Raw genomic sequence first — 17,791 nt, forward strand, 5'->3', positions numbered from 1 at the left:
ATAATTGCATAAATTCGTATTTATAAAAACTGTGTGAACAGGTGAACTTCTCACAAAAAATTCTCTCTCTAGTATGTAATATACTGTAACAGAATATCAATGAATACTGAATTTTTATATATAAAATATCTGTTTTTAAAATTTCATCTTACCATGTTTATAAATATGAATTTTATGTACAAATCAAACTGATGACCCTGATTTATGGTTGTGAACCTGAAATGTAAGAATCACACTCAAAAATATCTGTTACACATGCTGAGGTAATTAGGGATGACGCATTTTTGTAGGCAAAACCCAGAAGCGAGTTAACATTTTAGGGCTTCTGGTTCCAACGCCATAAAGTCTATGGGATTTTTGAATGGGTTTTTGCTAAATCGCCTGAAATAAGGTCTGTGGTTAACAAAGCCTCTAAATATTTTCACATTTTGATCTATGACATAAAACACACCAGTTATAACAAACTTGTGATTTTTTAAACTTTTACTGTGTCTTAAAATCAGCAGTTGCTAACAAATTGCTAAAAGGGACTACTTCCTTTGGCGGGGACTTTAGACGTCATCATGATAGACAAGACATTTGGACAGCATTTCTCATGAAAAAGTGGATAAGTATTCATAACAGCACAGATAATAATCAGCGAGCATGTTTTTAAATAGAGTTGTTTTCTAAATAAAGTTTGAGGAAGTTTGGTGGTGGTGACGTTGATCCGCGACCATGGTGTGCTGTAGTCCGTTTATAGCCTAACTGTTAGCCTTTTATATCTGATGACTTTATTTAGGATTCAAAATGTATAAATGTTGTGTTAACTTGTAAAGATTATCTTGATAGACAAAACGTGTAAGTGTCATAACCCTTTGTTAAACACAGAGCTTATTTTCTGCGATTTTCCAAAAGTCTATGGGAAAAATGAATAGGCTTTCGATCGAGGGAACCCGTGCGCCGCTAACTTCCGGGTTGGCCTACAAAAACGCGTCATCCCTGAGGTACAGAAACAACAATTAATGAATTAAAAGTACAAAAAAATTTCTTTATTCAGATGCTGTATCACTTTGATGTAAAGCAGATACAACAAATTATTCTTAACCTTTAAGTAAGAACACACACACATTTTCAATGTTTCAAACATTAATTACATGTAGCATTATTTTTGTCAAGTATTTCATATTGGGGTGTAAATTCATTTATTGTATTTGACAGGTGTGATGATCAGTGGAGTTGAGTTTTTACCTTTATCATCAAGTCCTGGGCTAAAAAATGGATAGAGATTCCCAATGAAAGTCTGACCAGTGAAAGAGTAGATATGAGAGCTGGACTCCACATCATAAAAGGAGACCAGACCCTCCTCATAATCCACAAACACACCGACCCGCTGCGGCTTCACTCTCAGAGACAGAGAGACAGGAGGACCAGAGAGAGCTTTATATTCATTCCCATTCCTCAGCCACACAGTCCAGTATCCATTACTGGGTCTCAGTGTGATCGATCCCTTCCTGTTACTGTATTCTCTGGCCACTCCTAAAGACCAGTCAGTCTTTCCCTTCACCTGCACCTCAAAATAAAATCTCCCTGAGGAGAATCCCTCCTTTCCCAGGACATCTACAGATGTATCAAATCTCTCTGGTTTGTCTGGGAGTTTCTGTCTAATGTCTCCACGTCACTTGTTTTCCATCATCAGACAGGATGAGGTTTGGATGAGCTGTATCAGGATCCAGAGTCACATCCACTGAGAAACACAGAGAATATGAATCACAACTTAATACAGATATTCTGTGATGATGTTTTAATATTTAGTCAGTGTTTAATCATCCTGTAGGTCAGTAATGAAGCTGTGAGTATATGAATGTAATCTAGTGTAGTTCAGACACACACTGTACCTTCATACTGCTGCATCCTCTTCAGCTCTGTAGAGACACATGACATTGACATTATCAGATCTTTATAGACAAGATTTAAGGTTATATTTAAAGAATTATGAACAACATCATGTTTTATCTGATCAATGTGTGTTTTTTAGCACTGTTAAGCTGTTGGAGCTTCAGGCCTGATATTTCACACACATTCTTCTTCTCATGAAGATCAAATCTGCCTCTTGATGATGTTTATTCATTTGATTGTCTGTTTTGTGGTTTTGGTGAAACATTTAAAATTATTCTCTGATAAATTGATTTTCACAACTACTTATGGACCCTTAGGAAATGTATTCACCAAATATGGAACAACTGAAAGGACAAACAATCTCAGGGTTAACAGAATATTAATGTTTCTCTTTACAGTTTTACGTTTTCTGAAATTAGAGCTGAAAATGACCGTCTCTTTTCAAGAAGAACTGTGAGCTGATAATAATTTGAACATCCAACATTACAAAAAATGTAATTATTTGTATATATTTTACTTTTTATCTACATGTGTCTATATCATACAATATGTGTATATGTTTTTTTGATTATTTTAATGCATTATGATGAGTTTGTATTGAACAGTTCGGCTTTATTTTCATAAATTCTGTGTGGCAGTTGAGAGAGTAGAGTTACCATCAGTCATTACATGAATTACTTAAGTGAGATACTGAGTATTTGTGTACTGTACATATTGTTAGGTTTTCTTTCTTTCTTTCTTTCTTTGCTTATTGTGATTTGATTTTAGTATTTTTATGTAGCCTGTTAATATTTATTTAATTGATTTATGAATAGCCTACTGTGATTTAAAGTGTCTTAATGACTGAAACACAATTTTCATCCTCAGACAACACAGAATACCGCTTGAATAACAATTAACTCTAGTTTCTCTCTTGGACAGATAAGCATGGTAATGGATATGGCAAGGTCTTGGTGGAATAGATCTGCTATGCTGCTGCACATATAACAGACATGAAGCAACCTCCCAACAAAGCAGGAGAAGCGAGAAAAGTACAGAGCCCTCCCTATCCCAAACATCTTTTCCAGGATAATTTACAGGCTGTGTACAGGCTGATGCCAAATAAAGTTGCACAGTTTGACAGCTTTTCCCATCCGCTCTAGTCTGAGCAGAGTAGTGCAACAGCTGAAAAGAAGATATTGATTTACATTTGTAAAGCAACTTTTTACCCTGCAAAGTTGCACAGAAATAGACAATACAAGCCAATATATGCTTGCTGCTGATCTACAGCCAAGACATGAACTTTTTTCAAAGAGCCATGAGACCGCATGTTTTAACATCTATAGGTGTCCATACCGAATGACTTTGCTCTACAAACTCACACTGTGTTCTCTTATTAACAACAGATATACATTGCAAGCTGATTGAGATAAGAAACCCAGCAATCACCTGAACAAGTATCATAGTAATTCACTCCACAAGACTGTTAAACATGACACTTGGTTTAAACTGTTATGATTGCTCATTTATGAATTAATAAGCAAACCACACAATATGCACAGAGATATGGAGTAAAAGAGTGTTCACTTGTCTTATGCCTGCTACTGACTGTGTGATTTCAGCAATCCTATAAGATCATTACAAATCACACTGTATGACATGGATCTAATAAACTCAGGTACGAAATATAGACTGTACGATGATGACAGCTACTGAATCGTAGGCTACGACGCAAGTTAGAATAGAAGAATAAAATGTCATTAGCATGTGCTAGTGGTAAACAAATAGAGCAAGATGAATCACACTTTGGCAGTTGTGGTTCTTAAGTTCGCTGAAAAAAGAGGAGAAAGAGGAGAATATGGATGTGGTCATTTCATTGGAAAAGAGGTGAACTTGGCATGCCGATTTTGCAAATGGAGCTTGAGGTAAGTAGTTTTAAGTTTTACATATTGCATTTTTATTGGCTATAGACGTAGGTTGTAGCAGCAAACACTGTGAGATGATCATGCTAAATTTCTGACACTGTCTGAAAATTATCACAGGCTATCATTGGTCACAAGATCATGACAACGGCCATCTTTGAACCTCTCTCACTGTATGATGTAGGACCACCTTTGAGGAGCCACAACCACAGAAATCACCACAATCTGTCATCTTTCGCCTGGGACAGCCCAAAATTGTACAATGTGTACTGGCCATTACATGTTGATTCAGATGCTTTCTGAAATAATCACGATTATTAATTATGTTTATTCTATCAAAAAAGAGTAATGTAATTATGGCTATTTTGCAAGTTCTTTACCAACCTACAATTCACCCAAAAGGCCTGTAGGTGGCACAACGACTTAATTTAACCAACTATGATAACTTGGTTAGATGGTAAATCAATACAAAACATGGTTTTTGGTGAGCGCTTTGTAATATGTATTCACATTAGATTTTAAAGCAACAAAATTCGTTTGCAATAAGACAAACCAGATTCAAATTGCCTGGCAAATTTGTAAAGCAAAGAACAATCATTTCTAGCTGATCAACATTATGAAAACTGGTAAAACCTTTAGGAACTTCAAAAGATAAAACAGCGAAACTCCTAATATTACTTCCAATATTTCCAAATTATGTTCATTTTCATAGAGTGTGCCAATATCGTGACGATTATTTAAAATCAATCGGGAGAAGCAGATATCGTTATCGTGATTAAAATACGATTAATCATGCAGCCCTAATTTAATTTAATTTGACTTGACATTTGATATTCAACAGTATTCTTGACATTTATTCAACAGTGCTTTTGATCTGCCTGAATTGACACTATTCTTTAAAAGGAAAATTATATACCAATTATCAATGTAAAGCTGATTTGACACAAACTGCATTGTAAAAAGCGCTATATAAATAAGGGTGACTTGACTTGACTTGAAAGCATGCTGCAGACTGCTTACAGCAAACATTAGCAGTATTTTAATGTTGAGCCTCTGATGCAACAGCAACCAATCAGCTGCGCTATGTAGATAACAATGTGATCGCTAGCAAATTGAGTTAAGGACCAATCAGCCTGCGCCATCTAGAGTTTCATGACAGAACTTGGTATTCTTTCTTCATTAGTGATTATTTTTACCATATAAAATATTGCCGTACCAGTTAGTGTGAGTTTCTCCTGTAGAGTGTCCTGCAGTTGAGTCAGAGCTCTCCTCAGAGTCTCCAGACTCTCATCAGTATTTATACTGATCTCAGACCAGTTCCTGGTGTTTCTAGAGCTGCACAGGGATGAGTAACTCTACAGCAGGAGAGAGGAGAAATCCTTCAGCATGGGGAGTGTTATGGTGTCATATACTGCATTATCATTGATCAGAGAGATGTTGACTGACCTGTAGGAGGTGGAGGTGATCTTCAGTGTGTGAGAGCTGCTCCAGCTCAGTGTTTCTCATCTTTAGCTCAGTGATCTCCTGCTCCAGCTCTTCAATGAGCACTTCCTCCTGTTTCTCTGCTGCTTTCTGCTGCTCCTCCATCATCTCCAGCAGTTCAGTCTGACATCTCTCAATGGAGCGGATCAGATCGGTGAAGAGCTCGACACGGGCTGCTTTCTCCTTCTCTGTGTTTCTCTGGGGGCCAAAGTAATCAACAAATTACTAGTTACTAAGATAATCTGCTTGAAGCACCAATGGCACATGTAGATGATATGGTAATACATATATAGTAAAACTATAGCAAAAACATAAATGTATTTATAATAGATCAACTTTATATCCATCTTCTTTGTGAGAAGCCTTGTTTTGACACAATTGTGTCAATTTTTGGATTTGTCAATCATTGTGATTTGACGTTATCTGAAATTTAATTGTCTGTTGGCAGTCATGTTTGTTGAATCGCCCAAGTAATATTTGAAGAATATGTTAGCATTTGATGTTGTGAAAGGGGCATAATAAGAGAAAAAAAGAAGTTCAACTCAAATTTTTATTGCTCTGAAGTTCTGAACTAAAGCACAAATGCACTCATTATAGTGCCACCTAATAAATGTGTGTGGAGGTGCCTGACCACTAATTAATTATCCAGTAAAAAAACATCTACCAATCACCCACAACTCCCTTGCAACCACCCTCAACCACTCACTTTTCTGACTTCTGCTGAGTGTTTGATGTCTTGAATCTTCTTGATTCTGTCCTGGATCATCTCCTCTGTGTCTTGGATCATCAGCTGAGTCTATAAACAGAGAACAACACACTTATTATCATAACACTGATTTCCTGTCTAGTATCTTGAATGTAAATTGCCAATCACATGTGAAACGAGTAACAGCACTTTTTTTGTGGTCTGGTCTAGTATTGAAGGTCCAAACGGTCAATAACAGCTTCTTTTCAAAGCACACACAGCCAAGCATAAGTTTTGACAGACTTTACAAAATTTAGATCTTATCATTAGTTCTCCTGGTGTTTAAAAAGAATAATATCTATTCAACTTCCTTGTGCATATATTTATTCAATTGTCTGATGGCAGAAAGAAATTGAGATTAAGTAATTTTTGCAGTTTAATCTCAATTAATGCTCTTTTTGGACTGGAGAGGAAGAGGAGGTTGTTTTACGGCCAATTCACACACCGACAGATGCCAACAGATTTTTCTTTGGGTTTTGTCAGATCAGTGTGTTACCCTTGTTGCAGTCTTTTGCCGAAGCTTGTTTTCACTGATTGAACATGCTGAATCAGAATTAGATTGTTTGAGAAGTGATGTAATCTGGTGACTGACGGTGTTGGTCTGTGTCTGTCAGTGTAGTGTGAATGGGCCTTTAAAGTACACCAAGATCATTTATCTCAAAAGGACAACATTTGATTGATGGAATATTGTTAGTATTCAATGCACACCTCTTCTAAAGAAACAGTGTTGTGGTTCTTGTGATCTCCGTCAGTGCAGGACAGACACACGATTGTCTGATCATCTCTACAGAACAGCTCCAGAGGTCTCTCATGTTTCTGACATATATAGTCCTCCAGATTCCTCACAGGATTGATCAGTTTGTGTTTCTTTAAACCTGCCACTCTCAAATGAGGCTCCAGGTGAGTTTCACAGTAAGAGCTCTGACACACCAGACACGACTTCAGGGCTTTCAGCTTTCTTTCCTCACAGACGTCACACAGAACTTCAGGTTTTTTCAGAACTTCAGGTTTTTTCTCAGGACTTTTCTTTTTATAGTGATCTACAACTTCTCTGAGTGTGTTATTAATCTTGAGATCAGGTCTAATCTTGAATGTTTCTTTACAATATGGACAGTTGCAGGTCTGGCTGTTGTCCCAGCACTTATTCAGACAGGTCTTGCAGAAGTTGTGTCCACATGGAGTGGTGACTGGATCAGTGAACACGTCCAGACATATCGAGCACTGAAGCTCCTCAGTCAGTGGACCACTGGAGGATGACATCGCTGGAGAGAGAAATGATGACGATAAATCACCTACACGACAAGTTTAATCACACTTGACTAAAGGTTGGCCGGAGGTCAATAAACTGTACAGGGAGAGAAATTAGAAATAATGAAGATAAATAATACTAATCAAATGTTCAGACACAAAGACTTCTGTTTATATTATTGAAATTTATCATATTAATAGTAGCATAAGCATTATTCAGTAGTCAGCTGGCCATATTGCAAAATGAACTAAGACATGGTGATTAATGTACAATGTTTAAATAAAAGTGAGCTCCTCAAATCACATACTGGACACTGATATAAGAGCAGGCAGGACTCTACAGTACAGAAAACCTCTTTACAGCTGCTGTGGGTCAGTGAGAGAGACCTCGACTAAAGTCAACACTCGACTCACAGCGAGCTGCAGAAATGAGACGTCCGTGTCGTAATCAAACCTGCTGACAGTCAGAAAACCTGCTCTATTTTTGCATTGACTGTACCGACCACATTCTCACCCAGCCAGCAGAGCCATGTGGGGCCCAAATGGGTTTGACCTGGGCTATCTAACTGGGACCCAGCCAGTTTTGCACCCAGTTTCCATGTAGGCCCCACATGGATTTGCCCAGATGAAATGAACACTGCTTAGTGTGCACACTACAGGCTGTTTAATGTAACACTTAATCAGTGTTGGAGGTAATGAGATAATTAAGTGATTGAATAATGATTTTGTATTAGTGAAGAACACCTGCTGTTAACAAGCATAATCACTGAAGGAAAGAGAAACACAAGAACTACTTCCAGCCACAACCTTGGATGAAATCAACTGAAGATAAAATACATTACATCTCTCAAGATCTGATTAAACAACTCCACAAACAACATTAGCTTCACTTATTACTAACCAGACTGACTTTATTTCTGTCAGACATCTACAGAAGTTCGTATTAAGAATTAAGAAGAGGCTTAGATGTTGATTACTTATTTGAAAGTAATAGTTTGATTTGATGTTACCATTGTGGCGATCAGTGTGTGCTTTAGTCAGGCTCTTGACTTTTTAACATTAGTTTTTCTCTTGACAGCTGTGTCTGTTTGTTATGGCGAGAACAGCGAGAGAAAATATAATCAGATGCTGATTGATGATAAGAATATAATCATCATATATTGGCTTAACTCATTGATATTATGTGGGAGGTTTATACGGGTACTATGTTATTAATTCTGTTTTATTGTTATGATTCTGCAGCAAGAGAATAATAGAATTTAATCAGAACAGCAAACGATTTATAACACACCATTTACATATTTTGGGCTCCTGTGAGTTTTACTCGCACACAGACATCAAGAATCAGCGTATGAATCTCAACAATGGTGACATGCTTCAATGGTGCAATGATTCTTGATGTCTGTGTGCGAGTAAAACTCACAGGAGTCCAAAATATGTAGAATCATAACAATAAAACAGAATTAATAACATAGTACCCATATAAACCTCCCACATCATATCAATGAGTTAAGCCAATATATGATGATTATATTCTTATCATCAATCAGCATCTGATTATATTTTCTCTCGCTGTTCTCGCCATAACAAACAGACACAGCTGTCAAGAGAAAAACTAATGTTAAAAAGTCAAGAGCCTGACTAAAGCACACACTGATCGCCACAATGGTAACATCAAATCAAACTATTACTTTCAAATAAGTAATCAACATCTAAGCCTCTTCTTAATTCTCAATAAGATCTTCTGTAGATGTCTGACAGAAATAAAGTCAGTCTGGTTAAGATTAAGTGTTACATTAAACAGCCTGTAGTGTGCACACTAAGCAGTGTTCATTTCATCTGGGCAAATCCATGTGGGGCCTACATGGAAACTGGGTGCAAAACTGGCTGGGTCCCAGTTAGATAGCCCAGGTCAAACCCATTTGGGCCCCACATGGCTCTGCTGGCTGGGCACTCATGCTCATAAATCACTGTAGACAAAATCCTGCAACTGAAGGTGTGACTCTTTCTCAGAAATGAGACAAGCTTCATGACCATTAGATGTCAATCACTGCAGTAGACTTCACAAAATCATGCAATTCCTCAAATCTCCAGTTTAAGATCACCTACACTGACCCTGAAAGTATTTGGACGATCAAGTCTCACTTAAAAATGTCTGAATGTCACTGCAAGAGTGTGTGTGTGTGTGTGTGTGTGTGTGTGTGTGTGTGTGTGTGTGTGTGTGTGTGTTTCTCAGGGGTTTGTGGGTCACTCACCGAAGAGCATGAAGAGGAGGACACATATCAGCGTGGCCACGATCACCAACACCGTCAAACCAACACTCTGCCACATCCTCCCCTCCTTTCCTAGAAGAAAAACAGAGAAAACTCCTTCACATCTGTATGAGCTCTATAAGATCATCATGTTCTCAATTCAACACTACAGCTGTGACGCCCTGCAGAAACACATCAACTGTGTATGATATTATATTTCTGATTTCAGATATCATATGGATCACACAGTTCTGCTCAGTTTACTTGCCTTTGCAGAAGCTGCAACATATTATAACGTTAGATTACAAGTTTCATGTATAAAATCGAGATCAACACACCATGTCTGATAATACCAATAAAGCAACAAACCATTTAAATAATAAAAATGACACTTAATCATCCGTCACATTACACAAAGCAACAATCTATCATCGTATCACTGTGTTTCAGACACACTTTGACAATAGTTCAGCGATGGTACTTTGAAATATAAAACATTGAACTGAAACTGATCATGAACAGTGTAGCTTTATCATATCATATCATGTGATGAATCTGATTCTGCATGTGTGATATCAGTATAAAGTGTCGTCACTGACACACTAGAGGTCCGATGCTGATATGAGTCATGCAGATGAAAGTGTTTATGTTTATGATGATCAAATTTATGATCAAACTTAAGGCAGGAACACACCAAGCCGACGGTCGGCCGTCTGGCAGTTTTTGTTTGTCGGCCGACTAAATTTTCTCAGTGTGTTCTGCACCGTCGGCTGAAGTTGGTCCTCGTCGGCTTTTTTTCGGCCGATTCGAAATGTTGAATTGTCATCGGAGCTCGTCGGTCTGTCGGGCCATCTGATCATTCTGATTGGCTGTTCTGCTACTGCCACCTGCTGGTTCAGAAAGGCATTTCATCTCACGCAGGCGCAAAACTGACATGCTACTTGGCTGTCGGCTGTCTAGCGTTAGTTTGGTGTGGCAGGGCAACTTTGGACACAGACACTGCCGACGTGAGCCAACCCCATGGTCTGCTTTCGTCGCCACTAGTTCGTTGGCATTGGCCTGGGTGGTTACATATTCATGGTTTGTAATGTTTTTGTGGATTTTTAGAGGCATATTAGTATTGGGAGATGCTCCACTTTACTTCATTTACTGCGATGTAAAACGTGCTGCAACAGTTTCCACTGCCAAGTGTTCTTAAACCGACCAGACGACACAAGTTGAAAGAACACCTTCAAATTCACTTCAAAAACTGTTTCACTGTTCACTGTTGTCCATGGAGGTATGAACGTTTCTTTTGTATTGTGAATTTAAAATGTTGTTTTTGCAATGCAGAAAGTAGTAATTTTGACTTTAGAACAACTAAACTTGTCTCTCTTATGCAGTTTTTATGGTTATATATTTAAGTTTTTCTGTTTTGATTTTGCAATGCAGTAAATTGACAAGCAGAATTACCCCAAGACAGTGAAAGCTGTTCAAAAACAAGGTTAATTTCATAAGACTTTCATAAACATAAGGTGTTGTGTTGTTATATCTGTCATATCTTTTAATAACTTAATAATATTCTATTGTTTTAGAATGTTCCACAACAGTTGACCGGCTCTATTGACTGTGGGATCTTCATGTTAATGGTAAGAAAAAGAAGGGAAAGTTAAAAGTTTTTAAAAATGTATAAACTTCTCTTTTTATTAGAATGAAAAACAAATATGAGGGCTTTTCATACTTTAAATAGTTAACTCTGGGTGATTTTAAACCCCAGGTAAACAGAATCCTGGGTTATCTTGATTCACGTTTCACACTGATCATCATTTACCTGAGGTTAACAATTAATTCTGAGTATTCACATGCAGCGTTTCACACTGTACATTACTAAGCCCTGCATGGGTTAACATCCTTATTTGCATATTTGCAGTGTCAGTGTCACTGATTGGATGAACAAAGCACACAATATGTTTACATAAATGCTCAGTGAAGTTGACTATATGTAATGAGGATGTGCAATGCCTATCAAGTTTATCCTGAATGGAAATTTCAGACTATAAAAGAATTAAACAATATTTTCTAAAAGTGGTGTTTAGGATGACGATAACCCAGGGTTAAGTGCAGTGTGAAAAGCCATGTGAATTGTTTAAATTAAAAAAAATAAAATAAAATAAATAAATAAAATTGAACATAATTGATTAATTTCATTAGTGACAGGGTATGATTTGTCTTCAATATATAAACATGAGAAAAACAGAATGTCAAAACTTTATTATACATGCTGTGCTGCATCCTGACTACAACACAAAGTATTGCTAAATGCACTTATAACATTTCATCCCATTTGTTTATACCCTTCTCTCATGAAGGAGCCGTGGATCACAGAAGACCTCTGCGCTGCACAACAACCAAAAGTCTTCAAGGGTTCAGTGGAAGAGCTGTGCTTTCTGATATTGAAAGAGGAAGACCAGGAACAAGCCCTTCTTCAACTTTCACAGGCTGAAACGGATGATGACAGACAACTGGCCACAAAGACTTTAGTGTTTTGCTTACAAATTAAGGATGATATGGACATTTTTCTTAATGAGTGTCTGTACAAAAACAGTCTTGTATTTAATTGCATGTTTATAGAGATTTTTTTTTTAAAGATTTAATTTGTCATCATGTACCTCCTGTTCAATTTACACACAATATGGTTTGATTTTGTATTTTTTTTAGCTCATCTAGTAGCTATATAATGCTTTTGCTACTTAAGGGGAAAAGTACATTTTATTAAAATTAAATAAATAACTTTGTTTTGTTTTTAGGTTTGATGGCTCTGAATTTGATCTGAAGATTACAAGGGGGTTTTAATACACACATAGGCTATATATATAGATAGATATACTCGCATTGTGTTCATAGCTTCATAAAAGTAAAAGTTACGATAAAGTCTTTCTGGTAGAAATATATATATATATACAGTACAGTCCAAAAGTTTGGAACCACTAAGATTTTTAATGTTTTTAAAAGAAGTTTCGTCTGCTCACCAAGGCTACATTTATTTAATTAAAAATACAGTAAAAACAGTAATATTGTGAAATATTATTACAATTTAAAATAACTGTTTTCTATTTGAATATATTTCACAAAGTAATTTATTCCTGTGATGGCAAAGCTGAATTTTCAGCATCATTACTCCAGTCTTCAGTGTCACATGATCCTTCAGAAATCATTCTAATATGCTGATCTGCTGCTCAAGAAACATTTAATGTGTACAATTGTACAAAATATTTGTGTACAATATTTTTTTTCAGGATTATTTTATGAATAGAAAGTTCAAAAGAACAGTGTTTATCTGAAATCTAATCTTTTGTAACATTATAAATGTCTTTACTGCCACTTTTGATTGATTTAATGCATCCTTGCTGAATAAAAGTATTCATTTCTTTAATTTCTTTTCAAAAAAATAAAAATAAAAATTCTTACTGACCCCAAACTTTTGAACGGTAGTGTATAATGCTACAGAAGCTTTGTATTTCAGATAAATGCTGTTCTTTTGAACTTTCTATTTATCAAGGAATCCTGAAAAAAAAAGTACACAACTGTTTTCAACATTGAAAATAATCATAAATGTTTATTGAGCAGCAAATCAGCATATTAGAATGATTTCTGAAGGATCATGTGACACTGAAGACTGGAGTAACGATGCTGAAAATTCAGCTTTCACAGGAATAAATGACTTTGTCAAATATATTTAAATAGTACACAGTTATTTTAAATTGTAATAATATTTCACAATATTACTGTTTTTTACTGTATTTTTAATTAAATAAATGTAGCCTTGGTGAACAGACGAAACTTCTTTTAAAAACATTAAAAATCTTAGTGGTTCCAAACTTTTGGACTGTACTGTATATATATATATATATATATATATATATATATATATATATATATATTTTTTTTTTTTTTTTTTTTTTTTTTTTTTTCTACCAGAAAGACTCAGGAGGCAAGATAACATAACACTGATATTTATTACCAAACAGCAAGCAGAATATATAAAGGTTTATGTTCTTTGGCGTAGGCCCCGTCCGTAGCTCACGTCCTGAGGGTTGCAGACTTTGCGTTTCCTGCCTGAATCTGAAGGCAGGGGTGTAGCCGACCCCCGGGGAGTATGGACAGGGACCATCCTGGTGGTGGTGGGAGGATGGAAGTGGTCTCGGTTACAAATGTAACCCTCGTTCCCTGAAGAAGGTAACGAAGACGTACGTTGGACAGACCGACGAATAGGAATCTCACTAGAGAGGCCAATCTACTTCGAGTGTAACTAAAACGAGCCAATGCACATTGGCATGCAATCATATGCATCAGCTGCTCACCTCGCAGCGCGGGTATTTAATGAGCAGCAGGTGCGTTGCATCTTCTGGTTTTCGCTGAGGAGCCGAACAGGTTAGGCAGCAGCAACAGCGGGGTACAGCGATTGTGGCGACGGGACGTATGTCTCCGTTCCCTCCTTCAGGGAACGAGGGTTACCTTTGTAACTGAGACGTTCCCATTCAGTCAGTCACGTTCGACGTACAGAACCCCCTTGCCTGAGGACGGTGGGACAGGGATAACACAGAGAGAGTCAATCACTGCTGTTCCCCAAAACCCATTCAATGAGACTATTGAATAACGCTGGGAAAGCATACCCTTTCATTGGGAAAGGAACGCTGCGACAGCCACATCCTTCCCCGAAGGAGTTATGTGGAGGAGTACATATGGACTAACCTAGTAGGTTGTACTACATATGGAAAAACTGGGCTGACTCCAACTCGATGAGAGGTGGGTGATAACAGCCAATCACATTACTTCCTGGTGTTGCACGAGCGCTATTGGCTAGCGACTGCTCTAGGGTATTTGCATAGGGCAATCTGATTGGATGACGCCTGCGTTGGCGCTTGAAAAGTTGAGAAATCTTCATCTTCTGCCGCTTGCAACGCGAGTGAAGCGACGCGACGGAACCCACAATTCAGTTCGGCAACGCATAACGTCACCCATTCAAAGTAAATGAGAAGTGTTAACGCTGGTGCCCCGTGTGAATGCAGCGTTAGGAGCAACCATGGAACCAACCATATGGGATCCCCGTAGGGTCACACATATGGAACCCAGTCTAAATCCGGTTCAAGAATGCAACAGAGTATAGGCCTGGCGCCAGACGCTCCGCCACGTCGGCTGCCGAAGGGAGATCGGAGGACTCAACAGGGTCTGCCTTGTAGGAACTCTCTGGAGAAAAAATCTGACACTAAGATGGGGCCTCTCCGTGCCTCTGACCTGAGGCGAGAACACGGGAGGAGACCGGCTCGACACGAAGGCTATAGTATCTAGCGAACATGTTAGGTGTCGCCCAGCCCGCAGCTCTACAAATGTCTGTCAGCGAGGCACCACGAGTTAGAGCCCAGGAGAATGCGTCACCTCTCGTGGAGTGAGCATGCAACCTGAGCGGGCAGGGCACGCCCTGAGCTTGGTAAGCCAGGGCGATGGCATCCACTATCCAGTGGGCCATCCTCTGCTTGGAGGCAGCCTTTCCCTTCTGCTGGCCTCCAGAAACAGACAAAGGGAAACAGACAAAGAGCTGGTCTGAGGTCCTGAAGAGAAATAGCAGCAGCATGGACTTTGAGGGTGGAGGGGGACAGCCTACGCTCCAACCCTTGCTGCAAGAAGGAAAGCACGACTCTGATCGAGCATCTTTGGGGGTCTTCTTGGCGAGAAGAGCACCACTCGACGAACAGGTTCCACTTCAAGGCGTAAGCATGTCTCGTAGACGGTGCACGTGCCAAAGTGATGGTGTTAAGTACCTCGGGGGGTAAGTCACCTAGAGCCTCCGCGTCCCGTCCAGGGACCAGACATGGAGTTTCCAGAGGTCTGGACGCAGGTGCCAAAGAGTGCCCCATCTCTGAGAAAGAAGGTCCTTCCACAGAGGAATGGGCCAGGGAGGGGCTGTCGTGAGGAGTGAGAGTTCTGGGAACCAGGTCCGGTTGGGCAACTAACAGGACCTGCTCCTCGTCCTTCCTGACTTTGCACAGGGTCTGTGCAACTGGCAGTGGGAGGTTTCTGGTGAGGCAAACAGGTCTACCTGAGCCTCTCCGAACCATCTCCAAATCAGTTGGACCACCTGGGGGTGGAGTCGCCACTCTCCCGGCAGCGCAGCTTGTGAGAGCTCGTCGGCCGCACGGTTGAGCACACCGGGGACATGAATGGCGTGAAGTGACCTCAGATGCTTCTGACTCCACAGGAGGAGAAGGCAGGCGAGTTGCGACATGCGACGGGAGCACAGACAACCTTGACAGTTGATGTACGCAACGGTCGCAGTGTTGTCCGTACGGACCAGTACATGCTTGCCCCGTAGTGGCCCTTTGAGGTGGCTCAGGGCAAGGCGTACTTCTAGCAACTCAAGGCAGTTGATGTGCCAATGCAGATGGGGGCCCATCAAAACCCCTGACACTGCATGCCTGTTGTACGTGGCACCCCAGCCGGTGGCAGAGGCATCTGTAAATACCACAGCATGCCGGGACACTTGCTCTAGGGGCACTCCTGCCCGAAGAAACCAAGGGGCCGATCACGGGCTGAAGGTTTGGCTGCACTCCGAAGTGATTGCCACCCGGAATGTGCCGCGTTGTCACACCCATCTCGGGACTCGGCCGTGAAGCCAGTGTTGAAGCGGTCTCATATGAAGCAGACTGAGCGGGGTTACTGCCGCTGCAGGCAGTTCAACACCGACTGAGCACGTTCCTCTGTGAGGCATCTGTTCGACTGAATCCAACTCCATACCGAGAAAAGAGATCCTCTGCACAGGGGAGAGTTTGCTCTTTTCCCAATTGACCTGAAGACCCAACTGGCTGAGGTGTCTGAGCACCAAATCCCTGTGTTCGTACAACTGATCCCAGGACTCTGCTAGAATGAGCCAGTCGTCAAGATAGTTGAGGATGCGAACACCCTGTTCTCTCATGGTAACTGTACTGTACTGATATGCTCGACCCTCAATTGCAAAGCGCAAGAAACGGCCTGTGTCGAGGAAGAATCGAGACATGAAAGTACGCGTCCTTCAGGTCGATTGCTGCAAACCAATCTTGGGGGGGGATGCACTCGAAAATGCGTTTCTCCGTGAGCATTTTGAACGGTAGCTTGTGAAGGCTCCGATTCAAAACTCGCAGGTCCAAGATCAGTCGTAACCCACTGCTCTTCTTGGGTACAGTGAAGTAGGGACTGTAGAACCCTGACCTCATATCAGCTGGAGGGACCGGCTCTATCGCGTCCTTCGCCAGTAGGACCGCGATCTCCGCACACAAGACATGGGCATCGACAACTTTAACTGCAGTGAAGTGGAAGCCCCTGAACTTGGGGGGACGCCGGGCGAACTGAATCGCATAGCCGAGCCTGATGGTCCGAATGAGCCAGCGAGACAGACCGTACAAGCAGGACCAAAGGGACCGCAGGCGTACCCACAGTGGTGCAGCAAGGTGGAACACAGGGACACAGCTCGAGGGGCTCTCTTAGCGAGGCGGCCCGTAGCAGGGTCTGAATGTGCTGTGCAACACTTACCTGGTTCCACGGTCGGGCAGGGGGCGCAGGAGAGGCCCTAGGGGGTTGGTTCCCCGAAGGAACCCCTTAACCTCAAGTCACCCAAGCCATATCACCAAAGTAGACCTCTTCTGGTGCACCAGAGAGGGCGCTACAATGGAGATTAGGCAAGGGGACTGCGCATCTAGAGCGCCGAGCGAGCGCTGGGTTGCCGTGACAACCCGTGCTGCAGCCCAACAGCTCGACGGCACACGACACACAGAGGAGCGAGAGGTTTGCTCTCGCTGATCTCCACGGTCTCCCAGAGTGTTGGGCAGACCCGCGGCTGTGGTTTTACACACAAGTGGCAGCTGGCTTACAACAGAGCTGACTCAAGCTTCCTGGAGAAAGAAGAGTCACGACCGGCGTGTCGACGTGATCATGTCCTCATATGAAAACTTGAACCACCCACGAGCATCGTTTCAGCACGTGCCCAGACATGTGAAACAGTGATCGTGGCCGTCAGTGAGGACAGGAAACGACCGCATCCAGAAGCACACAAGTAGAATGTCATCTTTAAAAAGATGCAAGCTCTACTTGTGTAAGCTCTTTTAGGGTTTTTACTCTTTTATGAGTAGGAGAACAGGAACAAACACCGTTCGGCTCCAAAGCGAAAAGCTGAAGATGCAACGCACCTGCTGCTCATTAAATACCCGCGCTGCGAGGTGAGCAGCTGATGCATATGATTGCATGCCAATGTGCATTGGCTCGTTTTAGTTACACTC

The 17,791-nt window shown here is 40.6% G+C and overlaps 1 protein-coding gene and 1 pseudogene across 1 annotated transcript in view; one reads left to right on the forward strand and one right to left on the reverse strand.

The window, feature by feature from the left end:
- Positions 1-17,791, forward strand: part of LOC125276113 (E3 ubiquitin-protein ligase TRIM39-like) — a 302,026-nt gene that overhangs the window by 64,469 nt on the left and 219,766 nt on the right. The gene's annotated exons all lie outside the window — the stretch shown is intronic.
- Positions 1,010-9,623, reverse strand: LOC125276121 (annotated as a pseudogene).

Source organism: Megalobrama amblycephala, linkage group LG9 (assembly GCF_018812025.1).
Source record: "Megalobrama amblycephala isolate DHTTF-2021 linkage group LG9, ASM1881202v1, whole genome shotgun sequence".
NCBI classification, from domain to species: Eukaryota; Metazoa; Chordata; class Actinopteri; order Cypriniformes; family Xenocyprididae; genus Megalobrama; species Megalobrama amblycephala.